Source organism: Rhinolophus hipposideros, assembly GCF_964194185.1.
Source record: "Rhinolophus hipposideros genome assembly, chromosome: 8".
Lineage (NCBI taxonomy): Eukaryota > Metazoa > Chordata > Mammalia > Chiroptera > Rhinolophidae > Rhinolophus > Rhinolophus hipposideros.
In genome coordinates, this window is record NC_138054.1 from 44,776,772 (window position 1) to 44,789,234 (window position 12,463).

A 12,463-nucleotide genomic window follows, 5' to 3' on the forward strand; every position below is an offset into this window, starting at 1 on the left:
TCAATAAATCCTGATGATGTGACTCATCCCTATCTCATATTATGCCAATCACTCCTTGCTGTGTAATATCCAACCACACTCGCCTTTTTTCAAAGACACTGCCTTCCATTGCACCATCTTCTCCTGACTTAGCGTATGTGCACATGCCACTTGCCCAGCTGGAATTCTGCTCCCTCTTTTTGCCTGGCTAACCCTTATCATCTTTGGGGTCTTATTTAAACATCAGCTCATCAGCAATGCTACTTCTGCATCCAAACACTTTGTTATATTCACTCTCAGTCCATTGGTCTTCTCCTTCTTAGTTCTTGTCATAACTTGAAATTGTATACCCTAGAGTGATTATTTGTTTGATATCTGCCTATCCCACTAGACTATAAGCACCATGAAAAACAGGGGTCACATTTGCAGTTAGCCTTGCCTCGCACAGGGCCTGGCACAGAGTAATAGCACAATAACTAATCAGAATGAATGCATGAATACTTGAGTAAAATTTATGAAACCGAGAAAATGTTGTAGGTTCCCATAGATATAGATTTTTTTGGTCATAAATATTGTCCCAACAATCTATAGAAGGAGAAATACGTATCACTGGTTTCTTTGATTTGTTTACAAATCAGAGAAGCCATTACTGCATTGCACAAGAATAGTATCAGAGTTCTGAGACTTCCAGTATATCAAAACTCATGTGCACACAAAATTACAATTTGAGAAAGTCAAAGTGCTTGAAGCCTTTGTATCTTTTCAATATAGCTCTGTTAATTATTATAACTTTAAACTGCAATAAAATAATACATTTTTATATTAAAATCTAAATTAGAGGCATGTTCATATATAACATCCCTGTAATTGTAATGACATGAATTGGACATCAGAATTCCACTTTCTCTAGAATTTCGTTCAGTGAATTTAAGAGGAAGGAAAGTTTGGGTTATCTTCGGTAACAAACACCCCCCCCTCCAAAGCCCCCAATCTTAACACAACAGCACCTTATTTCTTGTTCATGCTACCCGTTGAATGCACATGTACAAGGATGACTTTAGTTGTTCAGGAACCAGGCTGATGGAGGCTCCATCCTGAGGCATGCTTCTACAATGGCTATATCAGGGGAAGAGCAAATCACGCACTAGGTCACAAATATTTCTATCAGAAGAGACACGCCTCACTTTTTGCTCCTATTGCATTAGCCAAAGTAAGTTACACGCCACACCTAACTTCAAAGAAGAATGTGGAAGTACAATCCTGTGATGTTCTCAGAAAGAGAAGAGAAGAAGAAATTGAGGGGAAACACACTAATGGCTACAAAAGTCACTGAGAGGCATTCAGAAGCATAAGTGAAACCATTCATTCACACAGTATGCATTCCACCCCCCACATTATGTTATGAGCTAGTTTGCTAAGGATACAAAAATCTAGTGAGCCACTGTGTATGTGCTGGTTTGGGAAACAGCCATTTAAACAATTACCTAATGATGCTATGAATATTTACAAATTGAAACATCTCAGTAAACACCAACTAAAAGTGATCTTTGGATGATCACACAAATCACACAATTTAAAAGTTTGATCATTTTTTTTTTAAAAATGCAATGTACAGATAATGTATTATAGAATGGTATACTTGAAACCTATATAATTTTATTAACCAATGTCACCCCAATAAATTTAATAAAATTAAAAAAAGGATTGCTTAAAAAGGGGATAATCAAGGAACTCTAAAGTTTCATTAAACTATGTTGTATTCTGTATATTTTTCATCTAATTAAGCACTCTAAAGAGAATTTACCAACTTAACAGTGATCTTTACTCAGCTTAAAGATAAATGCCTTCCTTGACTGAAATCCAGAAGAGAGTGAAAAACCCTTTAAGTAGCAACCATAGAGTTTTTTGTTGCCTTCTTTTTCAGTGCAAGTACTAGAAGTTATTATATTACTTTTTATAACATGAACCCATCACACTGTAATTCTTGACTCTCAACAAAATGTTTTACCTTTTATATCAAAAACATACTAGTTTATCCATTGTTAAACAATAACAAAAACAAGTGACATTTAAGACAAGAGAACGTTCATCTATATTCCTTGAATCCAAATCTACTTTCTTTTTTCTGCACTCCTATGTATTTTTCACACATAATCATAGAAATAAATTCCACCAGGAAAAGGGGGAGAAGTCAAGAACATATTTGATTCTGAAAATCATGGATAACTTTACACATGCAAAGAAGAAATGTGCCCTTGAGGTTTGGGACTGTCCTGGTCACATACAGAGCCAAAAGGAGTGACAATTGACTCCCTAAGACTGATTACAAAGAGATTGACATGTTATTCCCTTAACAGCTACCATAAAACCATGTTCTCCGGGCTGAATGTATGCTAATTAATAAATGGTAGAAAAGATATATACTTTGCCACCTACTATAGTAGACAAGTGCCTTTGGTCTGGCTCAGGGAGTACATATGTTCAGGGTACATAAAGGGACAAAGAGCTTGACATATATACCATTATATTTAGAAAAAACAGATGTTAAACACTGCTTATACACACTCTTGCTCTAACTTTTTTACTCACCAGCACATTTTAGACTTTAAGTTAAGTGCATCCTCAATTTTACCCATTGGTTTTCTATTTTCTAATATATTTTTGTAAATGAGCATTTGCCCCATCTCAATATAGACTGTGATCCTGGTAATCCATGTATTTATTAACTATTAATAAAGCTTATTTTTCTTATGATTTTTGTATAGAAAATCAATATGCCTTGCAGTTCTGGTAGTTTCTTCCTATGCCAATGTATAAAAATACATCACCTTTGCACTTCTCCTCCCTTGTTCATATCATACGTTGGTGGCCACTGTGTTTGAGTCTCAGAAGCTTGATTTTTATCTGCAGGAAAGCTACCTTAGATATGTCAAAGTACAAAAAGCCAGCAAGCAAGCAGGTAAACAAGCAAGCAAGAAAGGAAGCAAGGAAGGAAGCAAACACAAAACACCCTTAACTACTTATACATCTAAATAATCTCATTTATATATAATAAATTAGATATGTTGAAAGATAAAACAGTATTATTATGGAGGTAATTCAAAGCCTCACTGGTAAAGGTTGACAGTTTGTCTTATCTTTAACACTTAGTCTTAGGACATTGAGATTTTGTCATGTGAAATGGTGTGTGGGATCAGATTCACAGATACAGAAATATGTTCCGTTCTATCACACCCACGAGTCCCAGAAAAGTACACTGAAAACTGGCATGAATAGGAATGTTTCTACAAATGAAATGGGTAGCTAATGTGCTGATATGTAATGGACTGATTTAGTCACCATGATTTTGTTTTATTTATTTTTTCAATTTTAAACATTATTGCTGTACTAGATATTTAAATTTTCCTTTTAAAGAGGGCTATTATGTGTGACTATGTAGGTATATCTTGTTAAATCAATACTTTTGTTTGTAAATATTTCTATATGTCATTGTTTATAAAACAAATGCATAGTTTAAGAAGAGTACATAGTTTCAAAAATGCTTTACAATTATTGCTAATATGTTTTAATAGGGCAAAAATATCCTGCCCTAAGTTTCCCAGTAATCCAAGCTTCTAGATAGAATGGACTCAGAATAGGGGCATTAGAAAAAACATTAAATGAGAAACATTTATTTCAAATTTGTCTCATGAAAACAGAGATAAATGCATGATAACAGGTATATAAACAGATATTTAGTAGTAAGAGGGATCTTATTATTTCAAAGCACACTTCAAAATGTAACTTTGTAATGCAAAAACAAAGTAATAGAATTAGTATGTTTGACAGATTCCAACTGTATCATATTTTATTTTCTTGATTAGTGTGTTTCCCTAATTAATATTTGAGGCAATATTTTATAGAAAAGCCCAACTTTAAATCATTTTTGTTTTTTTTGTATGAAAACTCATTAATCTTTAATGCAATTAGTAAATTTAAAAGAGAATTCATTTATCTGAAATTAATTGAACAGTTCTCCATCATCTAGTTAGTCATTTAGTTGGCGTTATACTAAAAAGATCAATAATTTAAAAGAACACTTTCATTTTCATTAAAAAGGGTATAGTATCCAAATTTAAGATGCTTTAATATTAGTGAAATTAATTCCATATTTCTTAAAGGTATCTTTTTAAAACTAGAATCTGTAACAGCTGTTAAATTTATAGCATTAAACTGCTTAGACAGTCAAATAAAAGTGGAAAGATAAGGCAACCGTCCAAAAAACTTAAGTCAAATAAAAACTCAGGCCAAAATTTAGGCCAAAAATGAAATGAGAAAGAAATGTATTTTGGGTGGGGTCATCATATTGGCTGGCTTCATTAACTAGATTTATTGGATTAAGGATCTTTTTCCTATTTCCCTTTACTCAGGTGCAAAGGACTCCAATAGTTTCAAGGGTGTGGTTTTACTGGTAAAGGTTGGGAGCCAAGAGATCTCTTTCGATTTCTATTTCTCTCACTAACAGTTATATGACCTTGAGCAAGAAAGTAAGCTTAGCTGGGCTCAGTTTCCTCTTTTGTAGAATCAGACCCTCTCAATTCCTTTCCATCTCTGAAATGTTATGAACTCCTGAAATAGTGAGATTACAGCTGTGTGTGTGTGTGTGTGTGTGTGTGTGTGTGTGTGTTTGTGTGTATTATAAAACAGAGCAATTATAGCTGTGTGGGCAGTGTGTGGTATGCCTAATGTTCAACAATATGGTATTACCCTAAGGACATCGCTAATATTTAACAATCACTGAAAGTTTAAATAGGTGTTTGATTTAATTACAATAGCTCTTATAATTGTCTTAAGAAATTAATCACACTTGAAGTAGAAAAGAAAATTTTTTCATGTCTTGAATGACACTGACTCAGAATAACACTGAGTAAATATTCAGTGTGATATCAGTGCTCGAAATATGTGGTCTGAGGTACATCTCCATTCTATGTAACTGTAAGATGCCTACTCATGTTAAGAAATACAATGTGCAGAACATTTAAGCAGTTTTCCCCGTGTTTCCCCGAAAATAAAACCTAGCCAGACCATCAGTTCTACTGTGTCTTTTGGAGCAAAAACGAATATAAGACCCAGTCTTATATTATAGTAAAATAACACCAGGTCTTATACTAATTTTTGCTCCATAGGATTCATTAGAGCTGATGGTGCGGTTAGGTCTTATTTTTTGGGAAACATGGTACTCAAGAAGCCTAAAATTATTGGCACTTTTATGTTATTTTAGTTACACGATTTGTGTCACTTTATTTCTAAAATTCAGCTGACACATTTTAGCTTTGTGTCCATTACTCACATTTTTAGTGCAACAAATGTCTTCATAACACTTAGGTACTGTTTCAATAAGGTTTATTTCTTCCCTTTCCTTCTATTACCAGATAATTTGATAATGTATCCAGCCATCCATAAAATGTGTTTCCACTACACAAAAGTATCTTTATCTGTCTCAATATCATAATAGCTTATATAGCTATAATGTTTTTTCTTGGTGAATTAAATCAAACAGATCTTTTTCAACTGTTTTTTCCCATCTTTTACTCCGCTAGCTCCGTATTTCACAGTACCCCCTTCTTTTCTTTCTCCCTTTGAAAATCTCATAATGATAGTGAGATTTATCATCATCACTTAAACTATCAGTATTTTTCTTTTCAGGTCAGCTACCTCTTCCCTAAAATTGGAACCCACAGCTCCTCACTTGTTTTCATGCTACTTTACCTCTTGAATGGCACAAAATTTAATTCTATCTGATCACATACTCCCACCACACACATATTCTACAATTCTCTTTCTTTTAAATTAAAAAAAAATTGTTATGCTACTACCCTGGACATGGTATCACTATCTTCTGATGTTAAATATGCTCTCAGCCTCACTGAACTTTATATAGAGCAAAAATATTCTGGAACAACTGAAGAAACCACATCTTTAAGAAGCCAGTAAATTAATTCTTTAAACAATGTAAGCATCTATTCCATTGTTAAAATATTTAAACAGATCATGTCCATGCGGATGTAAATTTCAATATGTTATTTCTGGTAACTACTGTTGCTTTCATGTGTATTAAATAAAATAATATTTTGTATAGAGATTTAAAGTAATTTATCAAGCAGTGAACGATGTAATGAAAGTGACTGTATGCAGGAAATCCTTTGGGTTGTTAAATTCACTTAATAATGTTCCATATGTCATTGAATGACAAATGATAATTTTTCTATTATCATTAATAATTTAAATAGAACATATGATAACTCTTCAGAGAGGCTTATGTATCAAATATGTCATCATAGTTGCAAACTAGACATGAGAGCTGTTGACTCAAAATGTGCTTTATTGAAAGCTTCCTTTATGTACTTTTATATGACAGATTATAATAGCTTATTAAATGTTTCTGTTGTGAGTTAATTATGCCAGGAAGATAAGTACCACTATCTTCTGTACCAACATCAAATGATGGTCAAAAAAGTAATATGGTGTATTATTGCCAAACACATATATCACTTTGAAAAGCTAGTTCAAAATGTTCATTTTTCTTTATTCATTAGGAAATAGATCTATGAGATACAGATTTCAGTCATTCAACAAGCACCAAGTTATGCCTACAAAGGAGAGGGCATGGTACAGGAAAAAAGGTATAAAAGCCAAATCTGGGTTTAAATCTTTTTCACTTTCTAGCAATGTATCATGGGCTTGACACTTGTTGTCTTTGGCCTCAGGTTTTTAATCTTTCACATGGTGAGACTAATGCTTATTACAGAATTACTTTGAAGTAAAGCACCTGACTCATGGTAGGTGTTTAGCAACAGAAAGCTGTCATTATGACTACAGTTCATGCACTGTGATAAGGAAAGCAAGATGACAAGGGATGGTTCCTGATCACAAGAGCTCATGGATTTCTGCACATAATCACCTAATGCCAAGACAGGCTGTATATATATATATGTATGTATTTGATAATGTATCATATATATGGTATTGAAATGGCATACCTTAAAAAAATACACTATGACATCATTATACACAAGCACATGTTCACACACACACATACACACACACACACACACACTACTAAAGGAAAACTGATTTGCACCAAAAAGTTCATGTTGCACTCTTGTTAAATGTCCAAACCATTTTCCACGTATCACTTTGTCTTATTATTTGCTATGCATTAGAATTATAAATTAGCAATGATATATTACCTCTATTTTACAGTATTAAGGTGGCTGATTTATATTAGCTAAAATTACGTTATTCTTTTTTTAACATGCAAAATACATGCAAATTTACATGACTGACTAGACTCATCCAAAAAAGAATGTGGACGATAGTCTACAAAGCAGTCATTGTTACTGGAGAAAAAACAAAACAAAACTCCAAACAATGTCTTTTTTTGATGGTGTAGTTGTTATAATTGTTATACTCAATGAATTGCATATATTCTTTAAATAAATAATTTTCCAAAAGTTATGAAATAATTTATGCGAAGGAAGAAAATGTAAAAAGAATCTATAAATAACTCAGATGGTAATTTATCACTAATTGGTGACTCCGTGTACTCTATTCATCTGGATAGGGAATGAAGTTATATTATGGAATGTGTGATCTTCCTTATATTGAGGCCACAGTCATCAGAAGATAAAATTATAGTTTAAATACATATAATTTTGACACATCAATTAAATATAACTTATCTTCAAATTTTGAACTGTTCTAAAAAGTGGACATTATAAGTCATGATTAAAGAAACCAGGTTTTTCTATCAAATATTACCATGTACTATAAATGGAAAATAAGAGAGATCTAAGAAATATCTCTGGGAATTAACACCATGTGGATAATATAGCTGTTTAATGACTTTCGTGAGTGATAAATAGTCATAGTGATATTAACTACATCTTCTTCACAATTTTTTAAATCCCAAACAAATCAAAATATAGACACACAAAAACACGTAAGCTATGTTCTGTATTTTATAGAGGAAGCAGAAAAATTAAAAGCTTAAAAAAGAAAGTGGAATGATATTTTAATTAAGAACATTTGAATGTCAGCCTAAAGCGGTGCTAAAATTCTGAATAAAACATGGCTACTGTAATTGGACCAGGTTTATTTCTTTAAGAAGTTGTTTCTAATTCTGAAGCTGCATATGTGCAGGCACACGTGATAGAGAATGTAAGGGTTGCCATGGTAAGTATACATCTTTTCTTGGACAGTCAAGTGTAAAAATAAAATGTATAAAGAACTCTCACTTCATAATATGTCTTGAAAATTGACTCTGCCTTCCCTAACACAACAAATTAGCATGATGCAATGCAGCATAGGTTAGAAATAGCCCACATTTAAAAAACTTCAGCCCATTAACATGGCTTATAAAACATGGATTGAAAAATGAAATAAGAAGTCTCCAAGTCAGGTAAGTCTAAATGCACGGTCTAGAACAAGTTCTACCTGCATTAAATTAATAAATAATCACAACTCAGGACATTCCACAGGCTTGAGACATCTTCCCAGGAGTCCAAGTGCATGCACAGCTAGCTAAACGTCATCCTCAATATACTTTAGTCCTATGACTCTCATTTTTAAGGAAAAATAAAATCATTCCTACATCTGTGCTTTATCATTCCTTCCCATATCAGAGAAGCGGGGATTTGACTCTGCTCGACTGTCTTTTGCAAAAATATCTCGTGGTGGTTCTCTTAGAGTCTGTGAAGTCAGCTCAAAGACGCCTGGCTGGAGGCGTGACACTTGGACTGGGGAGGTGGCAGAATCTGTCGCGAATCGCCGCAGATTCTGTGGCGCTGGAGAACCCACGTGTGCAGAGGCTGGAGAGAACTTTTCCGCCACGTCTCCCAGAAGGAATGCCTCATTTTTAAATAGGGGGCTGGCGGGGTTGAGCGCCTCGATGATAGTTAGGTAGTCAAAGAGGTGAGATGGGCGGCAGAGGAGAAGGCTCAAGTCCTTCACAGGTATCAATCTACCTGTGCTTCTCTAGTGGCTATCTCCTAATACACACACACCCCTCGCCCACCCCGTCAACTTGAATATTTTCCCCTCTTATAGGAGGCCTTAAAGTAAGCGGGATGCTGAGCATCTCATAGGCTCAGCCTGGAACAAAGAAAATCGAGTTCCTAATACTGTATCTCTCCGGTTGGAGAGATCACGTGTCCTGCTTTCTCTGGAATGCACTCTTCTCGCCCACGCTGTAAAATCTCTATTGTGCTTAGAAATTTTGCCCAGGTGAAAAATATGCTCACATATAAATTGCTTTTCATCTATCAAGAGCCACATTTCCACGTATACCGGTAAGCATATTTACGTGCTGACCTAGTTACCAAGGCAGGTGAATTCGATGTGTGGAAAGTGTGCTGTGAAAGTAATTAAAAAAGAGCAGGTGGAGGATCTTTACGTCTCGCTGCGCCTCCCCCACCCCCATTTTCTAATTCCCTTTGAAGGAGAACTTCGAAAGGTAGGTGGGAGTCGTGGGCGTCGCAGATGGTTCCTTTCTGAAGCCGGTTCCCGGGAGTTGTGAAAGTGACCCCTTCCCTTCTCTGCCTGGCGCTGCATCCTGTCGCCCAGCCCGCTGGCTTTGTCACTTGGTGGGGAGGAGACAGTGAGGGAGAGGGCGGAGGCGGGTCTTTTATTCAGCCCTGATGGCCACGAAGTAGTATAATGAAGCAACGTTGCAGCCATCTCCGTTATTAAGAAGTCGCACTATTTTGAAAGACATTCTTTCTGTACGACCCCGTGCCCTCACCCCCGTTCTTGACTCTGCAAACCCCTAAGACTAGAGACCTTCGGAAGCCAGTCTAATTGTTCACGAGCCAGGGTGCCATGATTACCGTAATGTTAATGCTCTTCCTTCCCTCTTTCCACGTAGGATCCAAAACTAGTCCTGCATCCTTAACGACTCTAAGAGGAGGACACACAATGCTGAAGGGGGCTCAGCAATGGGATTGGGGACAGTGACGGCTCAGCAGCTTCGCCAGGGAACACAAAGGAGATGTGGGCAGGGGTTGTCTAGCTTAGAGCGAGGGAGGCATGGTTCTGCCTGACTCCCAGGGAAAGCTTTCACTCCATCGCTCCCCACTTCTTTCTGTCCTCCAGTCTGTCATACTCCTCTTGCCCTCCACCCCCAAACCCCACCCTTTCCCTTCAATCCCCAAAGGCATAAAGATCTCCTAATTTTATTTTTCAGACAAACAGACATCAAACAGTAATACTACACCTTCCAAGATAAAGGGACAAATTCGACCCGCCACAAGTGTGTGTGTGTGTGTGTGTGTGTGTGTGTGTGTGTGAAAGAGCACTTCATCCTTAGACACCTCCGAGAAAAAAGCTGACTGGAGATACCTACGATAATGAAGAGGAGCTAAGATTAACCTCAGCTCGACCACTGGTCTCAGCACCAGCGCCCAGCACTCGCTCTTTCTTTACCTTTCCTTTTTGCAGTATGGAACCCTGTAGGGTCTCCTGCCGGCCCAGGCCACTCAGTACTCCCATGCAGCCACACAACTAGCACCCCATTTCCAAATGCCCCGCAACCTACCACATCCCACCGTCTCCGCGGGCCGCCGCGCGAGCAGCTCCCTGAGAGCGCTGAGGGCTCCTGTCCGCCCACCCCCGCACCCCTCCCGCCGCTTGGGTCCCACACCTTGAGGCTCGCTGTCGCGGCGGACACAAGCGGGGAGGCCCCCCCCGCACCCCCCTTGGCCACCGAACTAGAGTGTCCTACTCACGTTGCCCGCGAGAGAAACTGCCCATGAGGTTCCGGAGAGGGTGAATCGTGCAGCTGCCAAGGGTTATTCCTTAAAGTATTGGTGGTCCGCAGTGGACACGAGGGTCCTCGGAGGAGGTAGAGAGGAGGGGTGGAGTAGAAGGAGGAAGAGGAGGAGAAGGGATTCCAGGCAGGTGCCACGTTAGACCATGATGCCGGTGCCCTTCAGGTGGACGGCTGGAGAGGTTCCGGCGGGAAGCGGCTGAGGGGAAGCCCGAAGCGCCGGCGGGGGTGGCAGGAGCGCATCCACTCGCCAACCTCCGCCTGCCTGCCGTGCGCGTGGCGCTAGCGACCGCAGCAGCAGCGGCGGTGGCGGAGGCGCAGCTCCCTCCCCACCCCCAGAAGGCTCCACAGACAATAAATCCTGGGCGGAGAAGAGACGAGCAGAAAAGGCGAATCGTGCACCCAACTCTGTAACACCCCCTGCCCGCTGCCGCGCCTCTGCTGGGCGAGGATCCCTGGGGAGCCCGGTGCAGTGGGCGGCTCCGAGGGACTGTGCGCTCCCGCGGCTGCAGGCGACAGCGGTGGCCCGAGTAGGCAGCTGCAGGTCGGTCCCTCCGGCGAGAAGCCGCTGCCCAGGGGCTGGGGGTTCGTGGCTTCAAGCCCGGGGTTCGCCCGGTGTGGGGTCCTCCTCGGCGCAGTGGCTGGGCGCACAGGTGCCAGGATTGGCAGGCGAGGAGGCGCTGCTCTTGGCTGTGTCTCCCGCTCTCTCCGCCCCCTCTCTTTTTTTCCCACCCCCTCTTCCGACGACACGAGCTGCAGCTGCTTCAAAGTGTGAAAAATGTCAAGGATATTTTACAGCGACAGGAGCGGGGGGGGGGGGGACCACGTTCACAGCCCTCGGCCCCTTTTGGAGATTCTCGCTTGCGCCTCTGACCTCTACTGGGGCGCTCTCAAATTGTGGGAGAAAAAAATTCCAGTCCGGTGGAGAACTGACATGCTCGCCTACCCGCGGCTCCGTCACAGGCTGCTTTTAGAGAACGGGACAACAGGCGGAGCTCTCTGGGTTCCTTCTCTCGCCCCCGGTGAGCCAGGCAGGTGCTGGAGTGGAGACAGGGCGCCCGGCAGCGCGCGACCGCCCGCTCCTCCCGCTCCTCCCGCTCCTCCCGCTGCGAGACCCGCCCGGGGCGCTAGCGCAGCTCGGGGTCCTGCAGCGCCGGCGCCTCGGAGGCAGAAGCTCCCGGCCTCTGCGCCCGCCTGAGCGCCCCTGCTCCCGCACCAGCTCCGTGACGCCGAGCTCGTGGCTCCGCAGGCTGCTGCTCCTGCTATCTCAGCAAAGGGGCGGCCAGGAGCGCCTCCTCCTCGGGGTTTCCTCTCCCTCCCGCCTTTCCTGCTGCAGGTTGTTGGCTGCCAAGGAGAAAAGTCTCTGCTTGCGGGTCGGTCGCTTCACACCAGTCAAGAAACCTTTCTGTCTGCCCTTACGTTCCCTCCTCTTTGGGGGGCCAAGGTTGCTGCCCTGGGAATGCGCAAGAAGAGAAGGGGTTTTGCAACTACCCTTCAGGCTTCCACCGCTGCTGCTCCTCCTGTCACGAACACATTCTTACAAACTCAGGTACTCCCTCCCATAGAGGCACACACACACAGACACTTTATTCTCACACACTTCTTTTTAAACTCTCATAAGCAGCAATTTGTTAAACATATTGATGAAGCTAGTGCTATATTTAGACTTCTCTTTTATTC

At 40.4% G+C, this 12,463-nt stretch overlaps 1 protein-coding gene across 9 annotated transcripts in view; it reads right to left on the reverse strand.

Moving 5' to 3' along the window:
- The window catches only part of LRRC7 (leucine rich repeat containing 7), a 467,042-nt gene extending 454,963 nt beyond the window's left edge, over positions 1–12,079 (reverse strand). For 5 of the 9 annotated variants that reach the window (XM_081056902.1, XM_081056900.1, XM_081056901.1 and 2 more), the window contains exon 1: positions 10,743–10,870. The gene's annotated coding sequence lies outside the window, so the exon portion shown is untranslated. Of the gene's footprint in view, positions 1–10,742 lie in introns of all 9 variants that reach the window. The other 4 variants (XM_081056899.1, XM_081056898.1, XM_081056903.1 and 1 more) reach the window with 3 other exon arrangements.
- Positions 12,080–12,463: the final 384 nt, after the last annotated feature.